This window comes from Ischnura elegans, chromosome 5 (assembly GCF_921293095.1).
Source record: "Ischnura elegans chromosome 5, ioIscEleg1.1, whole genome shotgun sequence".
Classification (NCBI taxonomy): domain Eukaryota; kingdom Metazoa; phylum Arthropoda; class Insecta; order Odonata; family Coenagrionidae; genus Ischnura; species Ischnura elegans.
In genome coordinates this window covers 130126651-130143156 of record NC_060250.1, presented here as the reverse complement: position 1 = coordinate 130143156, position 16506 = coordinate 130126651, and the positions used below count along the sequence as shown (strand labels likewise).

Sequence of the window (16506 nt, the reverse complement as noted above, 5' to 3'; positions counted from 1 at the left end):
GCGCCTATTCATTGGATCAAAACCAGTGCCAAGACGCGGGGCGCCAACGATGACAGCACCTCCCAAAAATTCACTCCACGGTCCCCGAGAGAAATCAAAGAATGATTTAGAATTACGGGACCCCAAGAACGTAAAATGACATCTTGATAGGAATCCCACATTTTTATATCAGTCTAGCTCCAAAGCGGATTCTACTCGCGTTTCTCCCGGTAGATTCTCCGTTTCCGTTGTTTTTACAATAAACCAGGGACACATACAATTGAGGGGGATGGAGGTGGTCAAAGGGCTAAAACCCAAACGAAATTAAAAACAGTATTCTGGCGTGGAGATTTTCCAAAAGCGGTCAGAAGAATAATGTACGGAAACGGGTTGGTGTGGTGGCTGGAGTGTTGGCTTCCCACCCGGTGAGCTCGGGTTCAAATCCAGGCAGTGGCAGAGAATTTTCGGAGACTGCCCGATCCCTGCTTGAATGTTGTGTGGAGGACATTTCAAGCGCAACACTCCGTCCGTCGGATGGGACGTTAATCCGTGGTGGTCCCCTTGGCGCTTTTCGTTAAGAGCAGGCTAACGCCGACGCCGGGTTTCTCTCCACCCTTCCTTCCATACCCTTCCCTCAGGGCGCAAATGACCTAAGCTGTCGGTCGCCTCCTTCGAATAGTATACCATACCAGAATAATGCAATTCGAATGGATCGACAAAGTAAATATTGAGAAAGTCCAAAGAAGAGTAAGGGAGAATAGACGCCTCGTGCGAGACTTCAGAAGAAGACGGAACAACCTTATAGGCCATATTTCGAGACGCGATGGCCTGATGAAGACAATCGTCGAGGGACAAGCGGATAGCACGAATGGAAAAGGAGGACCGCAAATAAAATATACTTGGAAGAGGTAATGAAGGATGAGAAAGCGAAGGAATACGTAAATGCGAGCACATTAGCTAACAGGAGAGATGAGTGGACCAGTGATGATAATGTAAAACAATTTTAGCTTCGCCCGTGAAGAACAACGCGAAATCATACATTCCATTTGATGAATGGAAACCACCAATTCAACACACGAGCTGTTTACAGACGGACACAAAATAAAAATGTTTGGGATCCGCGGCACCAGTTTTACTGAGCGCCATTTGCGTTGGAGGTGGGCACGGGGGCTGAAGCCAAAACGAAACGTGGAGGATAAAGGCAAAGTGAGAGAGCGTGGTCTTAATTAGTTTGATGAATCACTCGCGAGGACACGGCCACAAAATTCAGCGAAGCTCCGTGAAATATAATACCATTCGTATAAATGTGAATGATAAATATCATGGTATGAATTTATGAATGAGGGGCCGAAAGCCCCCTCTCCCGGAATGTGTATCTATATATACGCCATTGCGATAAACCCTTATGTTTCGGACCCAAGTAGCTTATGGAAGTTATTACTTGGAAATATACAGCCTTCAATTTAAAAAATGGTTTTAACACCTCACCAACTTTTGACTTATGAAAATTTGACTTTGGCAGCTAATATGCTAAATCAATATTTAAACTTCACATTTGCGTTAACCAGATGCATTTAATAAGGAATGATAATAAATATAGTTTATGCCGATAAACGAGTGTACTCTGTAAATAAAAAAAATCCCTCATTCAGCGACTAATACTGAAAAAAAGCCGACAAAACGAGATCAGGGAACGATGGACAACACGATTCGAATTCGGTCGATTTGAAATTGCGAATGAAAATGATTGGAGAAGACTAGCAATCGAAATCCTCGCCACAAATAGTTCGCAGGCCCCTCGATTAAACCTTTTCTTAAGAAACTAAGCCATAGCAATGCATTCTCGGTGAACTGTGTACTTTTGGGGCTTTTAATTGAATCCGTCGCAATGACGCGAGCCACTTCCCTTAGCCGGAAGCAGCGAGCACCGTCTCGCCTTATCTCATCGCTGTAGGGGGCGTTCTTCTCTGTATTTGTATCTGTACGTCGTGTGCAAAGGGCAGAGAGAGTTCGTGGAGAGAGGGGGAGACATTGCATGCCGCGATAATCCCATCCCCCAGGGGACGTCCTCGCCCAAACTCAACAGTGCTCCCAGAAAAACTAAAAAACATTTTCATCGAGCCGAATGTTTCCACCCTAGCTGCAATGAATTCCAGACTCCCTTGGGGATTGTCCCGTGAACGCACGTGGATAAAATTCACTGCACTTTCGCGTCAGGCTACCTGTCCCACAAAACAAAAAAACGTTTTTACCAGCACGGGCATTTACACCTTTTAGGGCTGGCAAGAACAAATTGTGAATATTTTTTTGCATCAAAATCCACCAGCAAATGCATCCTTAATAAAGGTTGCGGAAGACTTACTCAAATAAACGAAACGGTACATTTTTGTTAATGTAAGTTGGGAAAATACGTTCAGGAGAGTAAAATGAACCGACGAATTCGCATATTCCGCATGAACATCATCTACGTACCGCTTGGCAAGCCGCCTCAGTGGGTGAGCGGAGGTCGTGTTATGACTCCAAAAGTTAACAAATAGAAAGGAAATGCTATAGCGAAGTTCTTAACAGGTCGATGAAACAATTATTCCTACACCTACCCGATCGGAAAAATATCTATCTTTATTTTCCATTTCAGAAGGACCTGGAGAAGAAGGATGCGGGGAAGAATAACCTCCGGGAAGAAACGTAACTACCTTAGGATATGGAGAAATAGATAAATGCGCTGCAAGTTTACCAATCTTAAGCATACAATACTATGTAATTATTTATAGAATAACTTAACGAGGTGACTACAGTCTGCCTGAAATTATAGCAAGACTCGAAAATGATTAAAATAGTATCGAAGCTAGTCTTTATTAAATTGTTTGGCAAAACTGGAAAATTGCAAATTATTCTGCTGCACATGATGGAACAGTTCAACCACATTAGCCTTAGTGCGTCATGAAGCTAGCATAGGAGACGTAAGATTAGTGGAGAGTTTAAGGTTTATTTCTCATTGCGGAGGAGAATCATGGGATAAGAGATAATATTCCTATTTCTGAAGGGAACTATTGGACACTGGAAAAAGACCTGGAGGATGAAGCATGACAAAAGACAAAGCAATTACTAAAATATAGGGAAGGTTAAAAATTGATGAAGGAAGAAAGAAGAAAGAGAAATAGTATGGAGGCCTTGGAGAAATGAGTGTGGAGGAGAATGGAGAAGGTGAAATGAATGGATGGGAAGAGCAACGACGGAGTGCTAGACGTGGTTGGCGAGGAATCGAAATTAATTCTTTAATCCATTGTAATATTATTATTGAACTCGATATTTTACATTAGCTCACCGCAAAATAGATGGAAAGAGTTTGGCACTATCCCGAAAGCGTAAAAATTCATGTCGAAGCTGATCGATAATAAAAATTTCAACGGCAGAAAATGGCGGCTCATACTGCCTCTGAAGACGTAGGACTACAGTAAGAATGTATTGTCATCTGGTTCCAGTGGCGGATACATATTTGGGGTCACAAGGGGCGCGCTACCCACCCCCCCCCGCCGCGGGGCCGCCTGCATTGCCTAACATTGCAGAACCACATTTATAACTTTTTTACGTCTAAAGATGGCACTGTCTTGTATATGCGTATTATCAGTTTCATTAAAACTTTGTTAAACTTTGCATGCGACTTGATTATTTGTAATTACGACAAAAGTAAAGGTAGCTCAAGATATATTTTGCGCCCCCCTTGAGTTTTTTCTGTATCCGCTACTGTCAGGTTCTGATGCGCACTGAAATTTTTCAGTCAACAGCTAACTGTGAAGTATTGAAACATTTCATTTATTATTAACAAACAAAACAAATTTCAAACATTTGAGACGAGAGATTTTGCCTGTAAGGAAAAAACGAAAAGAAGGAGGAAGTAGTTCTATAAAAGCGTGTTAAAATTTGACGACAGTGGAAGGCAAAGATATGGAGATTAGGCGAAGGAATTTGAAAAAAAAAACATTTGGGGTAAGTTAGGTGGCGCAGAATTGGGGAAATGGAGAAACCACGTTTCCCCTGAAAAGAACTTGGAGGAGAAAAAAATTAAAGGAGGAATTTCAGAAAAAGAAGGAGGAGACCGAGGCATGACGGGAGTAAAAGGCGCCCGCAGCGATCCTAGCGGCAAGAGTTTCGGCGAAAAGCACCCTGAAGAAACAAAAGAGAGAGAGAAAAGCGCAACTCGGATTTGCGGCTCAAGAGGGTTAAGGGGAGGCCAACCGGAATGAAATTGAGATGATAATACGATGGTTTTTTAAATGAAATCTTCCACTGGTTAAAATAGGTTTGCATGACGTATTTACTAAGCAGTTCTAAGTAGTTTACTCAGTCGTCGTCGTTTAATTAGTATTCTGGCAGTCTCCCCTTCCTCCAAGGACATCCCTCTTCAATTCACGACAAGACCAACTTCCATTCCATCTAAAAATCCTATTATTTTCCTTCCCCTCCCTCGTTTACCTAACATTCTACCCTCTAACACCATTTTCAACATCCCCTCCCCGATATGCACTCGCCCCATCCATACCTTCTGTCTCCTCCGTACCTCATCTAAAAGCTGCCTTTCCTCACCCACCATGGCCAGCACTTCAGCGTTCCACCTCCTCCTCTCCGTCCACTTCACCTTCTCCATTCTTCGCCACACCCACATCTGGAATGCCTACAATCTTCTATCGTCCTCCTTCCTTAGTGTCCACGTTTCTGCACTGTAAAGCGCTGCACTCCAGATCAGACTCTTCACAAGCCTTTTCTTTGAACCCTAATGTAACGGTCCTCTAATAAGCTCCCTCCTGTTCAGGAACGCCTCCTTTGCTAACGTAATTCTCTTATAACTGCCGTATCAATTCATAGTACCTCTAATGCGTTGCCAAAGTAGTTGAACTGCTCTACCTGCTCAATTTTTCGCCCACCGATTTTTTTATCCTGAGCCAAACATTCTGTAGTCGTGGCAATATTCGTGACAGTTCCAAGCTCTGAGGATAATATTTCAATACCGTCGAAAGATTAATGAGGAACAAATACACTCTTTTTATTAACAATCCTGAAGGGACACTAAAAATATGCAGTTTTAGCGTTTAAAATTAAGTAATAAATAATTCGCGGAAAATTTGAAACCAAATTGCTATAATGGGATACGTCGCATCCGGTGAAACGTTCTTATATATTTAAAAATAAATAAAACTGGTCTTCTAAATTAGGTCCTTAACTTATCCACAATCAATACAATTACATTTTCAATCAATAGAGTTCTTTGCGAAAAGGTCAAGCTGTGGATTCAAAGGATATGTTGTTAAGGGATTCGTGTGGTGGGAGTGTTCGGTGATATGCGGTGCCTATCAGGTACCGAACATCTGCCATACGGTACACATCGGTTCACACATCAATGCAATTATGAACTGATCCTCTCGAAAAATTCCTCGAGACAGTTAAATAATCCGCTTCACATCTCAGGATCGCCATTGACACCAATAAAGTTTACAAGCGTACCCTAGTTTTCGCGTAAATTCACGGATATATTGCAGCCGATCATGTGGATAATCCGGAATAATCACTCATGACAATCAAGAAAAGTCGCCAATTCAGACACACAGATACGAGAAGATCAAAGACACTTACTTCCCCGCAGGAGTCGAAATGGTACAATCGGTTGGTTAAAGATACTGCAGACTGCAGCCTTGCTTCACACACGGGAATGTTCAACCGAAACGAGTCGATAGTCACTTTTTCGGAGATTCACACGCGAAGCTCCTCCAATGCATTATATCCCGCACGAGTTGAAATACTTTGACGTTATTCTTTTGTTTTCTGGTTTACGAAAACGAAGCCGATCGAGGCGAGTCTCACTGCTTCGCGCAAATAATTTTGTCAGTGGAAACGAGAGACGCAAATCGCTCTCCTTCAGACTACGCGAGAAATGGAATGAATGGATGGAGAAGACGGGGTTGCCGTGGATACGGAGGCTGCGTGAGTGGGGAGGGGAAAGGGTGTGACGTGGGAGGAAGGACGGAAACAGTTGAACAGAAATAAAGCGCACGATTCCGCCGAGGGACAATTGAAGGCGATAGGGAGCTATCGCACCACTTCCCGTCCAAATTAAGAACTCGTATCCCTGCTTCACTTCCTCTCTTGAGGGTTTCACTTTGCTGCCGCTCACATGACGGCACCCACGCCTATGCGCCGCTTGACCTTTCCACGACCGCACCAAACGAACCAACGACCAAGCTCATTGCCTAACACTCCCACCCCAGGAAAATACACAAGGAGATATCTCAAGATAAATACCAAAGAGTACGGTGAAATAATATAATGTAACTGTCATGTAACAGTCTCAAGATAATTATGTGGATAATCGGAGCGAAAAATTAAAAAAAATAAATAGTTAGAACTATCCGAAATTTAGAATGACATAAGTGACTTGAAAAATGGTTTTAAAGAAAGTCGCACATGTCATCCGCTATGAATGCATATATTTACCCCGAAAATTGAAAAAAATAAATAGTTTTTAAAGTAGCCTAATTGAAAATTGGCAACGAGCACATTCACATTATTAATATTTTTATCTACTATTAGTCAGGTAAAAATATTTTGACGAATCCTGGCAAAAAAATCGAATTTAATGCGATTTAGAACAGGGTGGTTTCCTATTATTTTTTTATAGCCTAAATCGAAAGATTATTACTCCTGGAGTACGAATTTCACATTTTTAGATTTTTAAATGACGATATCTATTTTTGGCGATTAAATGAAAGGTGAAAAATTTCAAGCGCGCGAAAACACGACGGCTAAGTATGAATGCTAGGAAAAGCCCGTGTGACGTCATTCCGATTCCGACGTGGGAGGTGACCTTGGGGCGAGGATGTGTGCCCCGCTGGGATGCAGGCTGCTAGCAGGTAGCAGAGTACCCTGGTAGCGCTTGGCTTAAATAAGGCTTATCAGAAGAAGGAAGCTTTCCGACCATAGCTAATTTTTTAATAGGTGATTATTAGACATGTTTCCCTGAGCTTTCTGCCTCATGCATGCATTGGTAATCTCAGGCGATGTAAAACTCCTATCTACTCGTATAGAATCTAGGTGCCTGTGACGTCACGTGGAGTGGCATCGCTATGGCGCCAATCTGGCCTTTTTCAAATGCGGTTAAAATTGACCATTGCCATTCGTCTAAACTGGCATTTCTACAACCAAATAATTTGCATATAATGAATACACTAATGGTGGGTAACGAATGGCAATCAATGCCTTTCGTTTTCTTTGATGAAGGAAACTACCCTATTAAAATAGCTCTAATAAATAAATTAACAACGGAGCAGAATCAGCGATTAAACAGGAATGAAATTGATAGTCTGAGGCGTAATTTTGTGAAAGCGATTCATTATGAAAAATGAAGAAGAAGAAACTTGAAAGAAGGTGACCTGATGATGAAGTCTTACGTTTTGTGAATATATATTTTATGTGAAAGCACAAAGTTTCTATTTTTAGTTTTCATAAGAATGGATTGAAAACCTTACGCATGATTTAACATTTGCATTGTGTACGTTACGTATGTAGACTAACTAGTATTTGGCAAGCGTGCTTGGGTGTCATAAGCAGCGTATTTACTCTTCATCCCCCTTGCTCCAACCCCATTAATTTTTGCTTCCCCCAACCCATCTTTAACAGGTATATATTATTTCGGTACTTGGTGGCTGTTGTTTGACACCTTAAAATGAAGGTTATACGTTGAAACAGGTCGAATGAAGTTTTATCTGAGAGTGAAAAGTTATATTAAGTTTTGAGTCCTTATATCATGACGATGAAAACTTTCTTTTCATTACATTTGTCGCATAGAACAACTCTTAATGCTAAACTAAATTCAAATAAAATCCGCTAAAAAAAGTCAAGTCGGTGAAACATTTCCTGCATAAAGATTCACAAAAATTATATGCAAATTGTTTTGCACATAATTATTGATTACATCAACTGAGTTACTAACTGGTCATTTTTAGGTCTCATAAAAAACACAACGGGCTTCAAATAGTATACCATAAGTATAGTCGCACAAAATCATAATTTCTAGCAATATAATGTAAAAAAAAATCAATTCCAAAAATCAAACACACGAGAATTTCCGTCAAAAGTAATCTGACTTGAATAATCATGACTGGGGTTGAAAATAAATATTTCATCCAACGTTTTGGGAAGACTGACCAGCAGGTGGGGAAGCATAAATTCTACTAAAACTATCGCTAGAAAATATTATGTTCGTTACCGAAAACTTAGGCTAAAAAAATGGAAAATGACGCCATTCAACCTAGAAGTAAATCGATAGCTTAAGGGGCCATTTGGCGAAATTATTTCATTTTAAATAAAAAACGATGACATTTTCACATAAATATAATATTTGATGACTGGCTACGTCGCGGTGTGACATCATTTGGTATATATACAGGAAACACCAGCTCTTTAAGACACCACGTCAGTGGAGGCGGAAGGATAAGATGGCAAGAAGGTGGAGACGGCTGGAGAGAAAGGGTCAAAGAGAAGATAAGACACTGTAGAAGTAGCGAATTCAGCAGGTTCGTTTCCGCGCATGCGCAGGCAGATACGCTGAATCGCAAGGCTACCGTTGGAAGGGGAGCGGAAGAAAAACATGGAGAAATCCTGACGAGGGTAAAAAAAAAACAAATGATAATCACGCCGCGCCGTGGGAATGGCGCTAGCTCTGCGAAGACAGATAGTAATGCCGCTCGCCCACACTGCATTCAAATTAAACGGTTTCAAAACTAAAAATGAGTCACCTCCCTTCTTCCTTCCTCCCTTCACTTGAATCACATCCGTTCTCATCCGCTGTCGCTACAATCATTAGCAAAACAAACTGCTCACAATCGCTTGGCGCGCCGCATGCTTCAAGACCACGTCGACAAAGATACGAACTATCTCATCTCGTCGGTCGAGGAGTTATCAAAGCACTGAATAATAGGTCATGCAATTAAAGTCAAACGACTCTCACTCGCACGAGGCTGATTCGCCAGCTGCGAATATCGCCATCAGTATGCACCATCGTGGAAAATACCGTTCACACTTGGCTGGTTGTGAGTACGAGTCAGTAGCGGATACAGAAAAAACCCAAGTGGGGGGGGGGTGCAAAAGATACATTGAGTTACCTTTACTTTCATCGTAATAAAAAATAATCAAGTCACATGCAAAGTTTAAGAGGTTTTTAATTAAGGTGATTATGTAAAAACAAAAGACAATGCCATATCGTGATATAAAAAAGTTACAATTGTGCTTCTGCAATGTTTGGCAATACGGGCCGCGCCACAAGGGGGGTGGGGCGCTCCCCCTGCGCCCCCTATCTGCATCCGCCACTGGTGCGAGTGTGGCCAACACCGCGCCACTTTTCACAGATTTCTTGACTTTATTTAATTTCGCTCGGCACGGGTCTTTCAAATATGTAACCTGATCAACAGCAACGCATGAGTTAACCGGAAGATGGAGTAATCTCCAAACTTTAGCAAATCGTTTCCACGAAGAAAATTCAATTAGAAGACAAAGGGATCAATTTTTGTCAAAAAGTAGAATTATCAGGAGAAAACGAATTGAATACATTAATTGAAGGGAAGAACTAAACAAAGCATCCCTTTTTTGGGCAATTATATCAATTCCTACCTAATGGTTCGGGATGAACCAATTGAAAAAAGCAAAATAATGAAGAGTAACACCACATTCAATTATTTTCTTACGGGAGTCCAAATGTTAAGATGGATGGGGTGAGAACTAGCCCCAGAATTGTACATCGCAAAAACACTTCCTAAGTGTGCTCATGCATGACGCACAGAATATATGTATCATATGCCCTGAATATTAAGTTGATGCATCTTGAGTAGTACACATCTACCATTGATACGGGATAAAATTCAAACTTTCACTGTACATACAAGATACCTTAGTCCATGCAATGACGGGCATCAAAAGATAATTAAACATTCAATACCTATGATATTTCCTGAATTATATCCAAGTCAATAGCTCGCTAATTAGAATCCGTCAGCAGACGCATGCACAGGGTGGAAGAAAGAAAGAGCCTATGATCTCAGCGACCAAAGTTCACCCTCGTTTCCATTCGTTTTACGAAGTTCTGCCGAGAGCAGCTCTCGGCGTCAACAGTTCCTCTAAACTTGACCCGACAGATGTGCTCGCCAGTTGAGGGAGTCCAAGATGGAGATTCCGCGCACGAAAATAAAACCAGAGAGAGGGAGAGAGAGGAACTACGCCCCAGGAATTTAGATTTTCAGATTCTCCATCGACGCTGCTTTCGGAAGAAGAGCATAAAACTGCAATAAAAGCTATTTCTGTTCTTCCAATATGAGGCGAAAGGAATTTTGGGCGAAAGGGCAAACCACGATCTCTCGAGGACTGGATATCGATGCGGTGTTCAATATTTTCCTCAAACTCCCAGTTTTCTTAAATATTTTCCCATCATCTCACCAGAGTATTGCTGCAGTAAAAAAACCCATCACGCCATTGGGGCCAAACAGAGTTGGGAACGTTATCACGAATGAAAATGCGTTCATAAAGTCTCACGAAGAATGTTGTTCTGCGACTTGGCATTTTCCCCATGGACGGATTCGCCTTCGATTTACAACGAGAGTGGTCTTAACTGGTGACACAGGGACGCAGTACGAACCGATAGGACACCCGTTGACCCCTCCTCACGGCAAGAGATCATTCCCCAACGGGGCAATCCGCTCAGAAAGGGAATGTTACGAGACCTGATTCGCAGATGGCGCCTTTTTATCCCACGACCTATTTTTCCAGAATTCCCAGGGCGCCGCCAAGAGAACTTGTTCATGCATGCGCTGCCGTCTGTTTTTACGACTGTCCCTCGATTCCAGGCATCCATTTTGCTCCACAATCCTTCTTTTTATAAGTCTTACATGCGTTAGGGCACATATTTTCAGGCTATCCTCAACTTGTTCCTACATCTTATTTCCTGATCTCAAGTTCTAATCCTTCCAAATCTGCTAAGTCCATCCTTTTCATTGCATTCACTCCTCATGATCAATCTACAAAAAAACCTTTCTCCGCATTAAAGGACATTTGGGACTGTTCACACAATTATTCTCTACACACCACATGCCTGCCACACCAAATTGCATCACTGAAGTCTATCGGGTTATTTAATCGAGATGTTTAAATGTGAATGATTAATTGTGTTCTGTTGTTTCATAAAGTGTAAGTATTACGTACTCTCATTTTTTGTTATTTTCCCGAGTGGTATGCTGCTATGCGAATCTCGAGTTCAATAGATTTTACTGCATAAAAATAATTTTATTGGTAGCTTTTTTTCTCTTTCACAGCGTATTTCAGCACGGAACACACCATTTACAAAATATTTTACCACTCTCGACAATATCATGCTGCTGCTGTAACTGTTTGCTGTCATCAACCAGCTACATTTTGTTCCTTAGCAACCCCACCACAGGAGTTTGTTTTAATTCCTTGGGGGTGGCCATATTCCGCTTTTTATTTATTTTTTGTACGACAATGCATATTCGTGAAAGCGGAATAAAATAATCCTAGAAATAATAACACTAATATTCAAGTGCGTTTCAAGTCACTGGACGCAGTAGACACTTAAGTGACAAACAATACTTGGCAATATCTTCCCGTCAGCCAATGAAGAAAAAAAACTGTACCAGACAGAACATATCGTACGACAATTCATTACTCTGAAAGTTTCTATTTTCGGAAGAAATGAATTAAAAGGCGTCTCTTTCCAATCCCAGGGATCCCTCTGAGTGCTCGGAAGACCACAGGAGTCCCTAGAGGGATGAGTGGGTGGAGGATGGCGCCACCCCTCCGTTGACCGCCCCCCCCTCCATAGTTCACGGCCAACAGCCCCCGTTTACATAGATACCCTTCCTCCCTCTCTCTCTCTTTCCAGCAGATTGGGTGAGCCTCTGACCGAGACACATTCACGAGTGCGAGTGAGAAAGATACACCACACGGCGTACCTGTCTGAAGATGGGAAGATTCGGTCGTTATAGTGATCTGGATCAGCGTTCACCATTCCCTTAAGAGAGCCTATTTGAATAGTCGATCACTAACCATGCCAATCACAACTCATGTCGGTCACTACCTGTCTGTATAAATTTTCCTGGAGGAATATATGCAAACAGAGCATTTATGCATACAAATTAATACATTTAACCTTATTTTTAAAGGAAAACATATACATATGTAAATATTAGTATTTATTTATGTAAAGCTATATTCAATTGTGTCCCATTGTGTTCGAGTGACTCATTTTTCCGTCATGAGAGATAAAACACGAGGGTTGATGATATTATGATCCGACCTAATTGGGGACGAAGGGTTGGAAAAGAAAGGAGAAATTACGAAGGGTGAATAGGAACAAAGATCGATGAAGGACTTTACATTGATGACGGGGAGAGTATATTGCTTGGGAGAAGACAGGGTAAGTGGAGTTGAAGGAGGTATTGAGGTTTGAGGAATCTTTAAAATATGTATAAGAGAGGCAAGAGCATAAGTTTCAAGCAGAGAAGGAAGAGAATTCACCATCGAAAAAAAAGGAAGAGAGGTATGCATATATATTCAGCATCGAATGTTCCGATCAAGATTCAAAATACATTGCATGTCATTATAATTTTTCTGCTGATTTTGAATGTGATAACAATTTCATTGAACTTCTTTTCCAATAATCACGACGGTAAGAACGAAAATTTAAGTTTGGCTTAACTATGGAAAGATGTGCGTTGGTTGTTTTTTAACATATTAAAACGACGTAACTCCACATGGAATTATCATATTACGTCGGGAAAAGCTTTAGTTTTTCTTATGAGCAGTCAGTAGAGCAAGAAAATTATTAATATCTATCGACAGTCTCAGAAACCATTGGAAAATCTCTAGAATATTCTGTTACGTGGTCTTATCTGTAATAGGTCGTTAGGACGCGTATTAAAAATTTACTAATCAATGCAAAATATTGTTTAAAGCACCTGAAATGCGATTTATAACTCATTGGGTATGAATTAAATCCATATAACAGCCGACCAAGTGAGCTAGAGTGATTGAGCCGTTGGAGCTGCGGTGTGCCACATGACCAGGGGTGGGGGTGCTCATCCGGGCGGCGTAAAAGGAGTCGAAAAGGGGTTTCGAGATGAGGGCGTTGGAGGGTGAGAGGTCCTCGAGAGATGTGAGGGCCAATGGGGATGCGGGAGGGAAAGGAACTTCCCAACGGAAGACGCCACTCGACCTGAAGTATCCTACGCACCAGGCACAGAGGCGGACAAAAAGGTCGCTGTTTTGGACGGAGGGCGGTTCATTCCACATCCCCGTAGAAATATGCTTAACCCCTCAGCGATAATGCGTCTGAGGTCTATTACGAGAAAAAAGAGGATTTTAGATGATCTTCAATTACTTTAAAACATTTATGAATTCCTTCCGGGCTCAGCACCACGTTATCTCAATTAATTTCAGCTGACGTTTCGCAAAACGACTCGCTTTCCACTTTAAAAGGTGTGTTCACATCACCTAGAGAGATTTTCGATTTTAAATCTGACCCGGCGATATGAAAAAGCCATGAAAATGGGAAGCAAGTCGTTTTCCAAATGGTCGGCGGAATTGAAGCCTGGTGCAGAGCCCGAGTAAGATTCCTTAATATTATGCACTGGGGAAGAATTAAATCGCATCTTTTGAGTCATTGCTCGTTAAGTTATGAAAACGTTGGGTGGAGAGCCACCTTTAAGATTGCCCTGATCTTATCTATCTCTCCAGATATTACGGTGGGTGGACCCCTTATTCCGACGCTGCTCTAGCAACGGTTACTGGGACAACTTGGAAATACGTGAAACAAGAACAGCTTAAGGCTGAATGGCGGTGACAGGAAACATAACAAAAGATACACTGTATTATACTCCACAGAAATTCCTGTGGAACGTGAAACAAGACGTTGAAATTGATTTAGAACGGGAAATTAGCCAGAGTAGACTCCAAGACCATCCAGGACCAGCAGAGTCGAAATGCTTGGGAACTGTAAGATGATTAATCCTTAAACTAATGAGAAGTGAGCGAGAAGTGAAATATAAAACAATTTAGACGACGTATTTGATTTACGTGAAGAAAGCAATCGTTGGATGATGAATAAGAAGCTGAGTAAGGAAGCACGGATGGTCACAATGAATGAGCGAGAGAAATACTACAAGTAGAAAAGATGGGGGAGGTGCTCCCAGCTTGGTGGTATCCCGGACGCCGCAGAACACTGGCTCATCGCGATGGTAGATGATCCAGTATTCTGTTAAGCAGGGCCGCCCGATGGATAGACGATCTCCTATTCCATGTTTTATTTCTTCTTTATACCCAAACCAGTAGGAGTAAGCCAGATGGCCAAATGCTAATTTTACGCATCGCAGACAGCCGCAAGGGGCAGCTCCAGATAAATGAGATTCGATTCGATAGCTCAACCTTTCACCGCATTCGACGCCCACGCCAACCGAGAGCCAAGGCGAATGCGTGGGCCCGCTTTTAAGGCCTTCGTCCCGACAGGTGACCGAGTGGCCGACACGGAAGCCACCTATACCGAGCTCCACCCCACGCCACGAAGCCTCCACTTGTACGATGATTAAAGCAAAATTTCCGAAGATGCAGAGCTCAATGCAAAAGTATAACGCCATCGTTATTGCATAAAATGATTAACATCTGCGCCCTCACTTTGCGGCCTTACTAATGCAGGCTCAGTGTATAAATACAACCCAAAACATACCTAATTCATTTTATTACAAAATTCAATCGATGAAGGTAGGTTTCCATGGAGTATTTACTAAGTATTCTAAGTACTCGTTCCATCCATACCATGTCTCCTCTGTATCTCATGTAGAAGCTGCCTCTCCTCACCCACCATGCACAGCACTTCGTCGTTCCTCCTCCTCTCCGTCCACTTCACATTATCAATTCACATACTTCATACAAATCCATATTATAAAAGTGTGTCCATCGAATAGAAAGAAAATACCTGTCATATGCTGCACTTGAAAAGAGAAAAAAATACGGCAAATGTATCGCCGGTAGTAATTACCCTCATCTTTCGCCATTAGCTGCACTCCGTTTCCTTTTATCAACTAACTGAATACACGACCGAACGCCCGCAGTTTTAGAAGGTTCAAATTGTTACTTCATGCGTAAATAAAACAGAAAAGCGTAATTAAAATTGTCTTGAATAAAATTAATATCAATGGTGATTTGAAAAAAAGGCGTCAGCCATCGGGATAATGTTTAAAATTCTCAGAAATGTAAGGTTTCTATTTCGTGGTCCAAATTTTAAACTGACCTATGATGTTGCTTCAGCTTCCTCTTGAAACTAGAGCAAAATTTATGACATATTGGAAAGAATCCGGGAAGGCATAATACAATCGACACCAATGTGAAAAGGTCTCTTTCAATTGAATTCACTTCCACGATTCCCTGCGAAATGTTCTCAAGATTGTTTTCAATCCCCATCACTTAGATCTCCAGACAGTACGACCAGGCAGACTGGCTGCGTATTCATCAAGAATGATGAGAAACTTAAACTCATTAAGAAAATATTCCTGTCTCCGTTTCAATGGGAAGATTCTCGGAAGATAGTTGAAATAATGAAGTGGCAAGCTCCATAGTCCTGCGTCAAAAATTGTAAACAGAAAAACCAATCTGAGATAGGAATGGTACATATGCATAATGTTCACCAAACAATAATAATTTTATGGAACGTGCGCAAAACCAAAATAAATAGCAGATGGAAAAATACAGAGTGCAGTTCGCACTGATGACATATCTCACTCATTTCTTCTCACGAGGGGCTAGTACGACAACTTTAAAGTTACACGTACGACAAGTTTAAAGTATTACTTTACAGTTACCTCATTCCGAACAAACATGTAAATAGGAAAATTGAGACATACGGCATACAGATGGCTTTAATAAGTTATTCCACGATTTCGAGATGTTTCAGACACCGCTAAGCATTGACAATGTAATATGTAAACAAAAAGACCGTCAGAGAGAACAACGCAACGCGCCCAAAACGATCCATCTCCCTTTCCGTTCCCAACTTTATTTCGCCATTACTCCACCATGAAGCGCCGTGCAAAACAACTTAACTTGTCATAACTTAGCGTAACTATAGAGTTGAACACACGAGAATAGCTGCATTTCAGTTGACAACCACTTAAGGTCGCGTAACTCGACTTGGAATAGCCATTAGTCGAGAAAAAAAGTGATATACATCTTGGAAACCACCAGAAGCAAGGAAAATAATAACATTTATTGTGAGCCTTACGACATACTCATAAATCTCTAGCCTCTGTTCACGATTGATACGCAGTCTAAGCCGTAATTGGTGAAATGCTTTACTTCTAGGTCTCTGAGATATTGAGTAAACTTACGCTAAGTAAAGTCATTGTGAACAGGGCTGATAACCTCCGCCACTGCAGTAACCTCGAGCGTTTCATTTGCAGCGGTATTTATTCATTTCTATTTGGC

At 41.5% G+C, this 16506-nt stretch overlaps 1 protein-coding gene across 10 annotated transcripts in view; it reads right to left on the bottom strand.

Annotated features, from left to right (window-relative positions):
• The window catches only part of LOC124159560 (ras-specific guanine nucleotide-releasing factor RalGPS2), a 327801-nt gene that overhangs the window by 65755 nt on the left and 245540 nt on the right, over positions 1-16506 (bottom strand). The window contains exon 1 of one of the 10 annotated variants that reach the window (XM_046535449.1): positions 5608-5819. The exons of the other annotated variants lie outside the window; for them this stretch is intronic. The gene's annotated coding sequence lies outside the window, so the exon portion shown is untranslated. Of the gene's footprint in view, positions 1-5607; positions 5820-16506 lie in introns of those variants that run through there. 10 annotated transcript variants of the gene reach the window in all.